The sequence below is a fragment of the Garra rufa genome, chromosome 21 (assembly GCF_049309525.1).
Source record: "Garra rufa chromosome 21, GarRuf1.0, whole genome shotgun sequence".
In the NCBI taxonomy this organism is placed as follows: Eukaryota; Metazoa; Chordata; class Actinopteri; order Cypriniformes; family Cyprinidae; genus Garra; species Garra rufa.
In genome coordinates, this window is record NC_133381.1 from 13,049,781 (window position 1) to 13,067,271 (window position 17,491).

The window sequence follows — 17,491 nt, forward strand, 5'->3', positions numbered from 1 at the left end:
ACAAGCTTGATAGCTCAGCCGGCATAGAATTGGACTTAGAATGCGTAATCCTTGGGTACAAAAACCGAACACTCTTTTAATGCCACTCAGTTGACATTTTACATCGAATTTGTCACAAGATGTACACTGTGGTACGGTACCTATTTTGCGTTAAAGTTCCCACAGGTATGTTTTAGTCATGAGATCAAGTTGCTTTTTAGATAAAGTTTCTATTGTAGGCCCAAATGTATTTTATGCATTGATTTGAAAGTAAAATCATGACCAAAAACATCCAAGGCAGCCTTCAAAAGAAGATAGCATCCTTTCTGACAAAAATAGAACGACTGAACACATTTATTAAAACAGTAGAAAAAAAAGTCTAAATAATAAGTAAGCAAATATTTTTGTAACAATATTTTATTGGTCAAACATTATAAAGACATTACAATAACAGGCAAATTAACAAAAAAAAATTATAATAAATATTTTATTATATATATATATATATATATATATATATATATATATATATATATATATATACACAAAGTATATATATATACAAAGTAAGTTAAATGTTAAGTTAACCCTGATCTTCAAATTCCAAAAGTTTTCACCCCTGGCTCTTAATGCATCGTGTTTCCTTCTTGCGCATCAGTGAGTGTTTGAACCTTCTGTAATAGTTGCAAATGAGTCCCTCAGTTGTCCTCAGTGTGAAAATTTGGATGTCAAAATCATACAGTCTTTGCTATAAAGGGTTCAAATACACAAAAATGCTAAAAAACCAAAGAATTTGTGGGACCTGAAGGATTTTTCTGAAGAACAGCAGGCAGTTTCAGGACAAACAAGGGACTCATGAACATCTATCACTAAAAAAAAAAAAAAAAAAAAAAACACAGTTGTGGATCATTCAGGTAAGAACACAGTATTAAGAAACAAGGGCATGTAAACTTTTGAACAGGGTCATTTTTCAACTATTCAACTATTATTTTCTCTTGTGGACTATATGTAAATAATATATGGATTTAGAACAAGATGAGGGTGGGAAAATAACAGGATTTTCATTTTTGGTAGACCAATTCCTTTGAATGCAGCTGAGAGTACCACGCTCTTATTAGCAGCTGAGAGCATAAATCAAATTAGCCTTAATATTTAATAAATGAATATGCAATGAGTCTGAGATTTAGGGAATTTTATAAATGACAGAAGTTTGCGAGGAGCTCTGCGGGAAGAGATTTGACGTAAGCCTGCTCGTAAGTCAGTGTCATTATTTCGCCGTCAATAAACATTAATTCACCGGTGACAGACAGTGAATGAGTTTGCTGAGCTCATCTTGGGTGTTAATTCCAAACTTTTATTTTGAAAAACCGCTCACGTCAAACATCTATACGAGTCACCTCCATCTCGCCCTTTCGAGAGGTGGCATGGATTTCCCATCATTGTATATCACCGCCGCTGAGAGGAGAGGACCAAACACACAGCGGCACTCTGAGATTATCTGTGTGTCTCCAACGTCTCCTGCTCTGATTTATCCCCAGCGCTCTCCCTTACTCATGCCAACCACTGCGGTGAGCTCGTTTTTCACAGCCTCTGCTTGGCATGTCTTTATTAGGAGCAGATTAGAATGTGGGGCAAAATAAGTACTGTCGTAGACCAGGTTTATGAAATTTTAAATAACATAGGGAGCAATGGAAAGCGCTCTCAAATGCAGGGTCATAAATATGATTGGGTTATACGGAATAATAAAATGTTTTCCCTCTATATTCTTAGTGGACTTTGCTGGAAAGGAAAAAAAAATAGCTGCTTCTTTTTTTTTTTCTTCTCCCCTCACAGTTTTGGTATGAAAATGGTGAAAAAATCCATTCGGATGCACATCAGCCAGGGCAGAGGTGGCGCTTCACACTGGCGGGGTGTGGAATATCGCTCTATGTGAATATAAAATTATTCATTGAATTTATATTTAGTGTGGCAAACAACTCATCTTTGTGACTGAAAGAGGAGGAGGATATCACAGATGCAGAAAGCAATGAGAAACGTAATTGACTGATTGCGGAGAAAATGTGAAATTATTTCAGGCTTCCTCCTTGAATGACAGCATTTAATCTCATAAACCGCTCCGAACAGAACCCACGGATGATATTCGGTTGAAAACGTTACTGACACAATGGCCGATTTGAATATGTATGTCTGTGAATACATGCAGACTAATGCACAGGTACGTACGGATCCCGGAATCAGTTAGAAGCATTGAATATCTCAGTAGCCGCTCTTCATATCCTCTTTCACGTTAACACAAGCTCAGGCTGAGAATGCAGTGGTGAGCTGCTGCATTATGCCATTTTATACTCATATATTGATACTTCAGTTGGGAACGAGAAAATGGCCTAATCCACATATTAACAATGTGAGAATGTGTTTCGCTGGCATATAAGCCTTTAACGTTCATCTGTGCTGAAGAGTCTAATCTTTTTCCCTCCCTCTCTCACGCCCAGTCTGACAGTGACGGGAACTTAATATTGAACTCCTGGAAGATTAGCTTGTTTCTTCACTCTTCTCAAAGCAGAGAGTGTAATGCTTCATGGTGTCCGACAGATAAGCAAATCCGGTTAAATCCGTTCAATTTATTTTCAGTCTTAAGGAAATTACACATTATTTAAAGAACAATGTATTTTGGACAAATAAAAAAATGAAGAATTATCTGTTTATTGATTTTTTTAAACATCATTCAATAAAGTCTACATGGAGTCTGTTGCCACTAAATTATTTGCAGTGAAATGTGACCAACAGCCATGATTCTTTTTTTCTCCAAAATGGCAACATATTTTTATTTACTTTAACTTTTACTAAAATAACTAAAACTGAAATAATAATGTATAAAAACTACAGTTGAAGTCAAAAAGTTTACATACACCTTGCAGAATCTGCTAAATGTCAATTATTTTACCAATATTCAATATGTCGTACGTAGAAGTTGCCTGTTTAATCGATAAAACTGAAATGTCTTTCCACAAGTTTTCAGTGGACGCAAAACTTCTGAAAATATGTTATAAAAAAATTAAATGTGATGCAAGTACACAATTTCCAGGTACACAACAGTATAAACTTATGTCCCTCTCATTTTCATTTTTAATTGCAAGTGGCGTCTAATAAACCAGTAGTTTCAACTGGTTTTGTTCCAGGATCCAGAACAATTTATGATACAAAATTAGAAGATTTATTAAGATTTAAAACAGAAGAAGGCTTAAATGCTCACTGATGCTTCAGAAGGAAACATGATGCATTAAGAGCCGGGGGTGAAAACTTTTGAACAGAATGGGGATGTGTAAATTTTTCTTATTTTGCCTAATCATCTTTTTTTTTTTTTTTCAAAAGTTTTCACACCCGGCTCTTAATGCATCGTGTTTCTTTCTGGAGCATCAGCGAGTGTTTGAACCTTCTGTATCAGTTGCATATGAGTCCCTCAGTTGACCTCAGTGTGAAAAGATGGATCTCAAAATCATACAGTCATTGTTAGAAAGGGTTCAAATACAGAAAAATGCTGAAAAACAAAATAATTTGTGGGACCTGAAGGATTTTTCTGAAGAACAGCAGGCAATTTAACTGTTCAGGACAAACGAGGAACTCATGAACAATTATCACAAAAAAAAAAAAAAACAGCTGTGGAACATTCAGGTAACAACACAGAAAGTATGAAGAAATTTCAACTTTCGAACATGGTCATTTTTATAAATTCAACTATTATTTTCTCTTGTGGACTATATGCAAATGTCTTTTATATTAAATATGTCATTCAGGTCAGTACTAAATAAAAATAACATCCATTTTGTATGATTCCTCTTATTTTGTTAAAAGAATTAACATTTTGCAGATTCTTCAAGGTGTATCTAAACTCATGACTTTAACTGTATTTAAAAAAAAAAAACTAATAAAAATAACCTACCATTTAAAAAAAAAGAAAAATAAATCTAATTCAAAATATTAACAAAAACCTGTATCCCAGCACTAAAAAACACATCTTAGAGTCAAAAAACATTTAGAAAGCAAATGTGTAAATTTTTCATATTGTGGGAAATATGCAGTTCATTGGAACATTAATAATTTACAATGTTTGAATCTGATTGTTTAATTTTGTATCATAAATTATTCTGGATCCTGAAACATAAACATTGATTTGAGAATGAGAGGGACAAGTTTAAACTGTTGTGTACCTGGAAAATGTGTACCTGTGTCACACATAATTTTCATAACGCATATTTTCTAAAGTTTTATATCCACTGAAAACTTGTGGAAAGACATTTCAGTTTTATCGATTGAGCGATCAACTTCTACGTACGACACTGAATGGACTGTACCTTCATCTCTCATAGCCTCACTTCTGCTCATGTCAGATTAAATATGGTGTCTGACTAAAGTCTATGGCTTTCTTGCACTTCATATTGAATAATAGCTGACTACGTAGCTGTACAGGATGAGGACTACATAGGTTTAGATGACAGGGCCCTTTGGACCTGTTATTCGTCTGGCCTGGTGAAAATGAGCAGCTCTGCTGTGTATTGAGTTTTAGTGAGCTGTCTGCTGGCCTGCTGAGGCAAAGAGTGAAATCTGATTATTCTACCTTGACAAGGTAAAGGTCATTATGGACAGGCTTGTATTTTCACCCTTGAGCTTCAATAATAGTCTGTGAATTCACAGAAATCAGAGTGGACTGACTGCAGTCCTATGAGCCATGAGCAAAAAGAGCATGTTTGTGTAAACGTCAGGGAAAATGAAGAGAGATCTTTGCGTCAAAATGTTGAAACTAAAAATTACTAACATATTTTTCTTACATACTGTAAGATGCAAAACCAAACTGAACAATTTGCTGTTTATGTAAGTTAAAAATATAAACATATGTAAAGCTGAAGCATTTTTACTAGTCGTCCCAGAATTTTGGATCCCATTGTATATACACAATAAATACATTTAAAGCTCTCCTTGTACATATGAATTTTTCCTTCCTTTCTCCAACCAGCTATAGAAAGAGAGCTTACAGCTCTGCAGTCCTGATTCTTTGATTGTTGTGGACAGCAGCTCCTCTGAGATAAACTTATTTTGACTTTTACCAAAGACTGGACTTCATCAAAAGCTGGCTAGTCTGCAGGAATAAAAAATCCCTGGGCTGTTATGATTTCATTCATGATGTGAAATAACTGTTCACATAGTAAGTGGCTTGAAACCAGACTGTACATGTAAGAGAAAAAAATATAAATGGTGGTAACATTATTGTAGAGCCAGTCTGTTTCTAAATTAAAATGACCAAATCTTAATTTAAACCTCTTAACCTCAAACCTCAATATAAAACTTTATCTATTTATTTTATAAATCTAATTATGTAAAATATTAAAATTCATTTTTATTTTCACATTTTTATGTCATTTTATGGTGTCTATACAGTATATCAATAATATAATATAATACAATACAATACAATATATTAAATAATAATAATAATAATAATAATAGTAGCTGGGTCCAAAAAGTGGAACTATTTATTGTATTTTATTATTATACATTATATTATATCTTATTATAGAGGGTCAAACAGTGTTGTTATTACTAACTAAAACTGAAACTGAGAGATGAGTTGAAGTACTAAAATTACTAAAACTAAAACATTGATATATAAATAGAAATATCAAAAAAATTGGTAACACTTTACAATAAGGCTTATTAATCAGCATTAATTGACTACATTAGTTAACATGAACTAAGAATGAAAAATACTTCTACATCTTTTATTAATCTTAATTATTGTTATTTTTTAGCATTTACTAATGCATTAGCATTAGTTAATGCACTACGAACTAACATGAACAATGAACGACTGTATTTTTATTAACGAACATTAACAAAGATTAACAAATAGTGTAATAAATGTATTGTTCATTGTTCTTTCATGTTAGTTAATACATGGACTAATGTTAACAAATGACACCTTATTGTAAAGTGTTACCAAAACATTTAATATTGACAAAAGCACATAAAAAAATGACTAAAACTTAAACTGAAATTCAACAGAAAACTGACAAGTAATAAATGCTATAATAGTATCTAAACACTAAATTAACACAAGGATTAAATAAACAAACAAAAATGACTAAAACGTGCATCTTAAAGGGACAGAAAAGTTCCAGTAATGGAAGAATCATTGATATACAGCAGTATAAACTGTTCTGGCAAATGCGGCACGGCTTGGCAACTTCCAGGCCACTTCCTACACAAAGCCAGCAGTCTGATTACATTCTTTGCCTGCTTATGGCAGAATACCCTTGCAGCTGCAGGGCGAGATGGTATTTTGGGCCTGTGACATTGTGGATGTTGGTTAGCATTCAGCTCTTTGCCTCGAGGCCTGCTCTGCCTATGCAAATCTGCTTAATCAATGCAGGATATTTACCATGGCTCTGCTCAAAGATAACTGACAGCCCGGGTGAGCCGTTCCAGTGTCCTGCTGGGTACAGAAAGCAGGAGGGAACTACAGAGAGTGACAGAGCAGAAGAGGCCAGCATCTCAATTCAGCTGAATTTGGTTATTCCGGAAACCCTAAGGATGTTTATGAAAAAAGAAGAAAAAAGATATGGTCTTTTCGGAGATGTGATTACACAGGGTCTAGTCAAAGCCCTCTAATATCAAAAAAGCTTTGCATCAAAGGACAAAAGGGGCATAAACGAATGCGGAGATAATTTGAAAAGCTGTCTATCAGTGCGCCAACGGAGAACAGTTGGTCTAAATGCTCGCTGTCGCACACTGATGTAGACAACAAAGTTAACATCTCTTTTGCTCATGTGCATGTAATATTTCAGTTGATGTGAATGAAAAAATGCCCTTGAAAATGTGGTTTAGTCGCTCTACATATTTACTATAAATAGGTGAAGCTATTGACAGACGTGTTGGGTGAAGACTTGATAGGAAGAGCTGATATCACATTATGTGGCCGTATAGAGCCAATTCAGCTGCGTGGAAGAATAAATGGATTCAATAGTCACTGCTGACAGTAAGGGCACTAAAACTGGCTTTTCTTGCCATTTGTGTCTCAAAATACAGCGAGAATGTGACCACTTAAATTTAAGCCAACATGCTCGTTTTGCATTCGACAGAGAATGCCAAAAAAAAAATGATTTTATCATATTTAGCAAAATGACACCCGCAAGCTACGGGAGAAACTCTTTAGGAGCTAAAAGGGGTCACATGGCAAATACACTGCATTTTTTTTCACCCTAAATTACCGTGCTGACAGTTTAGCATAAATTAGTGACTTAATACGAAGCATTTCTTAAAAGTATAAACATTTCTGAGGTGTAAAAGCTTAATAGTCTCAGTGCTTGATGAAAAGCTTCACAAATTTAGTGCTGCTGACCCGTAGACCCCCCCAAATTACCTATTTCTATTGATTCATTTCATTCCATTTGGCTTGTCTGGCAGGGTGATTTAATTGAGGTCAGAGAGCAGCTTGTGAACAATACAGGACATTTCATTAATAACACTGAAAGAAGCACAGTGTGACCACAGGAACCTAAATACATTAACACTGAAAGCCTATTATCAAGTCATGTGCAGCCCAGTTTCTCTTTATCTGCACTCAGTGCCCAACGGTTAAACAACTTGTGTCAAATATGGAGAAAAAACTATAGAGAAAGAGAAAAAACAGTCCTCTCATATATCTGGTATCAAATTGTTCAATGGTGGAAAATCTCGAAGAGGTCCTATTTACAAAATCTGCCAAAGTAAAGGTAAGCCGAAATTCACATAGCACCGGATCAGCTCATCCCCTGCCAAAAGTCTGTGCATGTAAATCCTGTAGATATAGGAGCAAGCGTGTGATTTACGCTCCAAACAGAAGCAAGATCATTCATTTCACAGGAGCCCCTCAGTCCTAATCGATTATACAGCACCAAGGAAAGTGCTGACGCTGGAATAATCTTTGAGATTTAGGAAGTTCCTCCTGTCATGTTTTTATGCCTCTTTTTGATTTAAAGACGTTGGTATGGTCAACATGTTTGATGCCGAGATTTAGCGGGAATCACTGGGAAGCGAGCTAACTCGGTCACAATGAGTAAAAACAAAAGTAATCCTGATGTCGCAATCACTGGGGAAAGAACTAATTCTGATGTCATAATCAGTGGAAAAATACAGTCTGATGTCATAATTGATAGATGATCTGACAAATCATAACACTGAACTCATGGTTTTGTTCAACAAACAAATCAGACAGGAGAGTAGATTAACTTTGGTGAACTTGAACTTGAAATTTTGTGTCATCTTTTCCACGGTTAAAATAAAATTTGTTCATTCATGTTTTTCCCCCACAAAATAGTATTTATTATTTGAATTTGTTTAAAAAATTACATTTTAAAGCTGAGACCTTGTTTCTTACAAAAAACAAAACAAAAAAAAAAACAAAAAAAAACCACTGATGTGTGAACATGATGTGTAGTGTGAGAGTGGCATTGTTTGTCGGCATAGCAACAGTAACTAAGGAGGGCTGGTTTTTGCGAAGGTTCAATTGGTGGAAAAAATAACTTATTCTGATGTCACAATCAGCAAAAAAAAAAAAAAAAAAAAAATCTGATGTCATCAGTGAAAAAAGACATTTTGATGTCATAATCACTGGGAAAATATCTATTTATGGTGTCATAATTGTTGAAAAAAAAAATCATTTGCTGCGTCCCAATTTGCCTACTTATACTATGCCCAAAAAGTATGTACTCTTTTTGTGAAGAAAAAGTGCATACTTTTGAGTATGTAGCAGAATAGTAGGCAAGCTTTGGGACATACTACTTCATCATAACTGCTTCTTTAACGGATGCTCTGTTGCTTAGTTACCTGAATCCTGTCACTGTTTAAACTGCCCTGTCAATCATCACAGTTAACATTATCTACATTTCATTTAATTTAATTTCCTACCGTATTAGAGAGAAATGAAGAGGCACGTTCTTTCACGAGTCTTTTATGCCGAGAACTCTGCTCTTGTGTTTGCATAATTATGCATTTAAACGTTAATGACCAAACCTATCATTATTAGTTCATAATGTTGCTGCACATGAAATATAACGCGGATAACATTAAAAAATATATATTTTTTATCAGGTTACACATTGATTATTTATCACTCAAACCCCTTTCTCTACCTGTACGTTGGACGCGCATATCCTCCATATTTGTAGTTTTTTAACAATTTTTATGCATGTTTGTAGTTCTAATCGAATCCTCGTTCACCTCGCAATGTGTTGTGGGCAATATTAGCCGTTAAGAGTGCGCATTGATCCGCACTTCGAATTACGAAGTTAAGTAGTAGACCATCCGGGAATCTTTGGAATACTTTTTTAAACATACTACGATTTGGGACATACTAATTCTATTTTCGAATACTATTTTAGGACGGATAGTATGCAAATTGGGACGCAGTAATTCTGTCACAATCAGTAATTCATTTTAATGTCATAATGACTGGGAAAATAACTATTTATGGTGTTATAATTGGTGAAAAAAAAAATCATTGTCATTATCAGTGGAAAAAATCATTCTGATGTCACAATCGGTGGAAAAGACATTCTGATGTTATAATCACTAGGAAAACGACTAATTATGATGTCATAATTAGTTGAAAATAACTAATTCTGATGTCATAATGAGTGAAAAAATCATTCTGATGTCACAATCGGTGGAAAAGACATTCTGATGTTATAATCACTAGGAAAACGACTAATTATGATGTCATAATTAGTTGAAAATAACTAATTCTGATGTCATAATGAGTGAAAAAATCAATCTGATGTCACAATCGGTGGAAAAAGACATTCTGATGTTGTAATCACTAGGAAAACAACTAATTATGATGTCATAATTGGAAAATAACTGATTCTGGTGTCATAATTATAAAAAAAAATCATTCTGATGTCATATTCAGTGGAAAAATAAAGACATTCTGACGTCATAATTGGTGGAAAATAACTAATTCTGATGTCATGATCAGTATAAAAACATTCTGATGTCATAATCAGTGAAAAAAGACTACTTTTGATGTCATAGCGGAAAAAGACATTGTGATGTCATAACCACTTAGAAAACAACTAATTATGATGTCATAATTGGTGGAAAATAACTAATTCTGATGTCATAGTCAGTGGAAAAATAACTACTTCTAAAGTCATAGTGAAAAATACATACTGATGTCATAATCATCAAGAATATAACTAATTCTGATGTCATAATTGGTGAAAAATAACATTCTGATGTCATAGTGGAAAAAGACAATCTGATGTCATAATCAGTGGGAAAACAACTAATTCTGATGTCATAATTTGTGGAAAATACTTTTGATGTCATAGTGGAAAAAGACATTCTGATGTCATAATCAGTGGAAACAGAATTGATGATGTCAATCACTGGGAACAGAACTACTGATCATTTCAAAATCATTGGGAAAAGGTAATTATGATGTCATAATCAGTGGGAAAAGAAGTAATTCTGATGTTATTATCAGAGGGAAAGTAACTAATTATGATGTCATAACCCCTAGGAACAGAATGAATTCTGATGTCATAATCAGTGGGGAAAAAACTATTGATGTCATAATTAATGGAAACAGAACTAATGCTAATTTCATAATCAGTGGTATCACAACTAATTCTGGTGTCAAAATCAGTGGGGAAACGACCTAATTCTGATATCAAGATGACTGAGAACAGAGCTAATGATCAATGCTAAAGCTGATGTCATAATGCTGATCTGAATTAGGGGCCGTTCACATGTCGCGCCTAAAAACGCGTGGAAAACGCTAGGCGCGCCGCTTTCTTCCTTATCAACAAAGCGCTCGGGCGCTTGCGCCCCGGAAGCGTCTGCCGTTTCTAAGCAACCATCAGCTGCGCTCTAGCTCCAAGCCTATGCGTCTCCATGCATTGTTTCTTAGCGTCAAAATAATGGGGGCTTGACAAATCATAAAGTTCAAGAAATCCCTGGACCACAATGATGAGCTGCTCCTCCATGTTTCTGCTGAGGTTTCAATGTAACGGAAAAACGTGAGGAAGCTGATTGGTTAGTTCATGTCACATGACCTGCGGTGCGCTTGCGACATTCTGAAAAGTTGAGATGTTTTTAATTCGATGCGGCGCGGACGCGCCTGGAAAAAACGAGCGCATATGCGCGCGCAAGCCGCGCGTCTCCATTTGAAATAACGAACTTGCGCACGCAAAAAACGCTTCATGTGAACGGCCCCTTAGGCATTCTGCATCCAAAAACAAACAAACAAACAAAAAAAAAAAACGGCAAAGAAATAGTCTAATAGTTTTGTTTTAACAACATTTGAATCATACTGATATAAATACAGTGCGATCACAGCTCTCGGGTTTGGAACGTACAGGTAGAACTTTGGTGACTAATTGAATGGATGAGACAGTCTGATTTGGCAAACCAAACAGGTCTAATTAAATGAACTATCCAATTAAATTATTTAACAGCAGTAAGACAGAGCAGAACAATGAATCAGAAATAGCTTGTGTGGCAGCGAATATTCTTTCCAAATCACACTCTTGATTTGCTTGTAGGAGGTGAGGAGTTTTTCACCTACACGGGAAATACTGTAAACGTCTGTCATTGTGGCTCGACTAAAATATGTCCTGCTCTAAAAAGGTTTGCAAACAAATATGTTTACAAAAACAAAGCATTGTATGAAGCAGAATGGGCTTACATTTAATTATCTGAAGAAGACAAGTTGTGTCACGTCAAAAGGTAAGTTTAGGTAAGATGAATCAATGGCAAATTTTTTAGAAAGTAGTGACATATGATCATGTATGGTCACAATATAACAATACACTGCTTACTAGCAGTTTGATAGATTAAGGGGATGACACAGTTAACCCAAGACACATCTTTCTCCATCCCTTTTATTATTAAAATGAGATCTCAAGCATCTTTAAGAGGTGATCAGCACTTATTAAGATAACAGTTCCACTTACTATGCAATTAAGATAAAAGAAAATATCTGGTTAGTCTTTTTAGTCATCTTAACCCCAAATGATTCAATGTGGCCTCAAAAAAGGAGGCAGACAAAAGCAGACATTAAAACAAAAGTTTGCTGACTCTGGTCCTCAGATAATCATCTCCTTTCATCCCTCCTGTGGGTTTCTCTGGCCTTGATGCTATCGTGTCTATCTCCACTTTGGCAGTACAAGGAGTGAACAGCTTGTATTACAAACTGAATCAATAAGAAGGGAGAGGATCAGTTTCAGAATGATTCAGAGAGTTCCACCTCTCTGATGACAGCCATTTGACATCTTATCGCACATCGTGTTTTCTCCAAGAAAAAGGCCTGAGCGATAACATGGGCGTATCTATAGGATGAAAGGACATTGAAGGCTTAGCACAGAGACAAAAACATGGGATCTTCTTCTGAAGGAACACAATGTTTCAGCAGTTTATGAATTCGAAATGTAATATGAATACATAAAATGTAAGATCAATTACTATATATACTAAAAAGTCTTAAATAGTATTTTCCTGTAAAAACATAATATAATAATCTTTGTTTTATATACAAGCTGGTACTACATTACTATAACATTGAAGGTTAAAAACTGATTTGTATATAAATCAGTAATTGTATAGTAATCAGATTTAGACCATTCATATGTTTTTAAGATACTGAAAAAAGCACAAATGTCAGGGTATGTCAAAACTTCTTCAGGGCCCCAAAACACCCTCAGACCCCAGAGGGTTAAATTACACACAGTAAAGTTTTTACAAATAATAAAGTTGTAATACTAACTAACTTCAGTTACAAAATTATATTTCTACTTCGATTCGTTTTTTGAAACATAAACATTGAAATGGTGGCTGTCATAAAAACTTTAAAACATTAAATATCGATGCACAGTAAAAATGATAATAAATATGTTATATGTGCATTTATTTAGCAAAACGCTTCTCTCTAGAGTTCATTTATCTAACTGACTAATGAGTTTATGGTCACTGAATGTTTTTTTTTCTAAGATACAATGCCTTGCAAAATTCATTTTCTTTTCATGAATTGTTACATTGCTACCTTATGTTAAACAAGATTCTCTGGTCTGATGAAGCTCAATTCCAAGCATCATATTTGGAGGAAACCAGACACTGCTCATCACCTGCATAGTAGAATCCCAAAAGTCCCAACTTGTCAGAGTAGAAGGAAAGCTCAACACAGCAAAATATAGAGAAAGCCCTAATGAAAACCCAGTCTAGAGCATTCAGAACCTCAGACTGGGCAGACGGTTCACCTTCTAACAGGACAATGACCCTAAGCACACAGCAAGAATGGCTTATAGACAACTCTGTGAATGTCCTTGAACCTAATTAAGCATTTCTGGAGAAACCTGAAAATGTGCATCTGCCCCATCCAAGACGAAAGAGCTTGAGAGGTGAAGAGGTGAGGTAAAGAATGGCAGATAATTGCCAAATGCAGATGTGCAAAGCTTGTTGCATTATACCCAAAAAGGCTGTAAAGGTACTTCAAGTAAGTACCACGTTAAGGGGTATGAATACTTATTTAAGTTTTTTAATTTTCACAAATTTGCAAAGTTGTCACAAATCAGGTTTTTGCTTTGTCATTATAATGTATGGAGTGTAGATTGATGTGAAACAACAAAACGTGTAAAAAATTAAGGGGTTTGAACAGGGCGTTGCTAGACCCTTTTTACTGGGGCACATTAAACTACATGCAACAACTGATTTAACGAGTAATGGGGGCCTGTGCCCCAGTAGAGCATTAGGTCTAGCAACTCGCCTGGGTTTGAATACTTTCGCAACGCACAGTAAATGTGATGGTTAAAATGCGGTTAAAACACTGACTGAGCAATTACATGAGACAGGATATGGATTTCTGTAAGATGTACCCTTTCTTTTAACATACTTTTGGATCTTCATTCATGTTTTTTTTTTAGATTATCACTTAACGTGCGCTTTGTGTTGCCACTTCTCTTGAACTGAGGTGCTACAGCGATCTATCACTCAACATTAAACAGTGCCAAAACGACATTTATTGTTTGAGTACTGTAATAAAATGAACAGAACTTGAAATCTGAGACTTGTTTCATATCAAAAGTAACAAAGCGCAAAGCTTATTGTGATTTATTAGATGGGAGGAGCCCTACAAGGTTCCAGTCATTATCTGTAAACAGGCTAGACTTAATTGATTGGTATATACAGTATGTGACCTACACATCCAGTATTTGTGTATAAGATTTTATTCAGACTTTAGAACATTCACAATGTTTTGTGGCTGAATAAACGTGTAAACACTTCCTTCACTGAAGTACATCTTTCCCTCTCTTTCTATTCTTTGTATCTCACCTGGCTATTGACTTTCTAAGCTCTCTTTGCTCACTAGCTCTTTGCACCAGAATGGCCTGCAGCAAGGACTCACTCCAGAACACTTCATTTTGTTTTGTACTCATGACTTTTTTTTGTGCTGCACGGCAAACTATAATCGTCACGAGCTTACGCTGAAGCTTTCAAACAGCCGCCGTTCATCTTCCTGTTTACACGGGAACGGTCTCGCGCCTTATCTTTAATCACTTTCTGGCTGAGGAGGGCAAGGTCACATGGGACCTTATGACAAACTATCTCCCTGAGCACTCCTCTTTGTGTCCTCGCTAAAATTAGAAAGCAATACGCAGTTTGTTTCAATTATAGATTCAAATCTAAAGTGGCGTCTTTTATTATGCCGTGCCTGTTTAATTTGAAGAGGGGATGGAAATGGTCTTGGGAGATAGAGAGGTGCGTGTGGTAATGTCTGGTTGATAGAGGCAGAAGACAGAGCAATGGCACAGGAACATTGGGTTCAGACGGCATGTACAAGTCTGATTTCATTAACTAGATACCTTGATATCAGAATATGAGGAATCTGTCCTCTTGAGAAGACTTTTTTTTCTCTAAACATTAATAGTAATAAATTTTGATTCGTACAGCACCTTCCAGGCATAAAATGTGCTTTAGAGAACAGAGGATAAAAAGAGAAGTAAAAAAAGTATAAAATCCAAAGATATACTTTTTCCAAAATATTTTCATATGCAATCAAAATAAATGTTTTAAACTTTATTCATTTAAATTATGCATAATAATATAATAAGGAAAATTGTATTTATCTGTTTAATTTATTCCTATAAAAATATCTAATTAAAAAAAAAAAAACTTAGATATGATCAAATTAACAACTAAATATGAAAACTGCTAATTCAAATTATGTCTAAAAATTAGTATTACTATTATTTTAATTAATAAGTCATTATGAATTATACATTTATCAGATAAAAGTTAAAAAAATGAAAAATGGTGTGGGTATTTATCTGTTATTTTTTATTAAATCTAATCAAATTAATAACTAAATATTTAAATGCTACTACTTCAAGTTACGTGTAATAATAATAATAATAGTTATTATTTTCCAAATTATTATTAATTAGAAATGACTTATAACACAATCTAGATTTTCAAAATGAAAATGGTATGGGTATTTATCGGTTTCATCCATTTTATTAAAAATATAAAAATATTTTTTGATCAAATGTAATCAAATTAATTACTAAATATTTAAATGCTATTACTTTAAAATTATGTATAATAATAATAATAATAATAATAATAATAAATCATATCACTATTTTAAAAATTATTATTTATTAGAAATGATTTATTATATAAAATAGATTTTCAAAAAGAAAATGGTATGGGTATTTCTCTCTTTCATCCATTTTTAAATTAAAAATGTAATAAAATTAATAACTAAATATTTAAATGCTATTACTTAAAATAATAATATTAATAATAATAATAATAATAATAATAATAATTATTATTATTTTCAAAATTAATAATTATTAGAAATTATTTACAATTCAAAGTAGATTTTGAAATTGAAAATGGTTTGGGTATTTATCTCTATTTTTTATCTCTATTTATTTAATTTAAATTATTAACTCACTGTTTAAATGCTATTACTATATAATAATAATAATAATAATAATAATAATAATAATAATAATAATAATAATAATAATAATAATTATTATTATTATTATTATTATTATTATTGTTATTATGGATGAATAATAATTATGAAGGAATAATAAGAAATTATTCATCCATTTCATTAAAAATATAAACATGTTTTAATAAAATGTAATTAGATGTAATTAGATATTTAAATACTATTCCTTTATGTATACTACTACTACTACTACTACTACTACTACTACTAATAACAATTTTCAAAATATTTACAATACAAAGTAGATTTTCAAAATGAATCTCTTTAGTTTTGATTTATCTCTTTAGTTTTTTTTAATTAAATTTAATCAAATCAACTAAATATTTAAATGCTATAACTGTATGTATAATACTAATACTAATATTAACATTAACAATTATTATTATTATTTATTATAAATTATTTACAACACAAAGTAGATTTTCAAATATTTATTATATATATCAGTTTCATTTATTTTATTAATTCTCTTAAAAATGTTCTTTTTCTATTAAAACTTCATTGTATTAAAGCACTGCAATGATTTTGCATATCTATGAAAAGTGCTTCAAAACATTTCTGACCAAATTACTTCTGTGATTGTTGGAATAAAGAGGAAAATCTTTGCCGAGATGCAGCCTAAATGCTACTGCTATTGTTATGCAAACGTGTCCGTTCCCAATAGCGTCCCTTGTTTGTTACTTTTATTTGGTATCACACCTCAAGAGGAAATAAATTGGAGTAAAGTGAAACTCGATTCACATTTCAATACACTACCGTGGCCAGGAGATTGGACTCGCATCATCTAACCAAGGAGCGCCTTGATACGGCTCCCATAGCTTTGGCGCTTTTAACTATGGCTGCTGCGCATTTCAATAAATCAAGGCCGCCGTCTCTTAGGGATAGCGACGTCTGCCCACGCGTAATATCCTGGTCCCACGTGGCTCGTCAGCACCTTCTGAAACGTATCAGTCCTCTGCACCGCAGCCGTCTGTCGGCCGCCTCCAACCTCCATATAATTGGATTCTAAACACAACTCTGGAGAAATATTAGTCTTTATTGTGGTAGTGCAGCAACTCCCGTTGCTGACAGTATTTTTTCTGTCTCAGTGGATCGTGCGGTTAACCCCTGAACTGTCTGCCAGCTCTCAAGCTGAAGAAAGTGTACAGCTTTTAGCTTATACTAGCTGTACTTTACGTGTTTTCTATCCGCAGACTGTTGTGCATACACGGTGAAAGTCAGCATATGCATTTTTGTTTAAACTTTAAACTCCATTTAGATCGAAGCTAAAATCTGTTTGCTTACGTGATAATTAGAAGCTGCGGTCCAAAACTGCTAAGCCTCTGTTAACTCTACATTTCATTCATGAGGAAGCAATTAATATGCAAAAATATCCATTAGTTGTTCCCATTGTGGACAATTACGAGGGTCCCAGTGCGGCGGCTTAATTAAATCCACAAAAAAATGTTGTTTCCG

At 33.9% G+C, this 17,491-nt stretch overlaps 1 protein-coding gene across 17 annotated transcripts in view; it reads right to left on the reverse strand.

The window, feature by feature from the left end:
• nrxn3a (neurexin 3a) overlaps positions 1-17,491 on the reverse strand; it is a 384,050-nt gene that overhangs the window by 14,103 nt on the left and 352,456 nt on the right. The window lies entirely within an intron of this gene.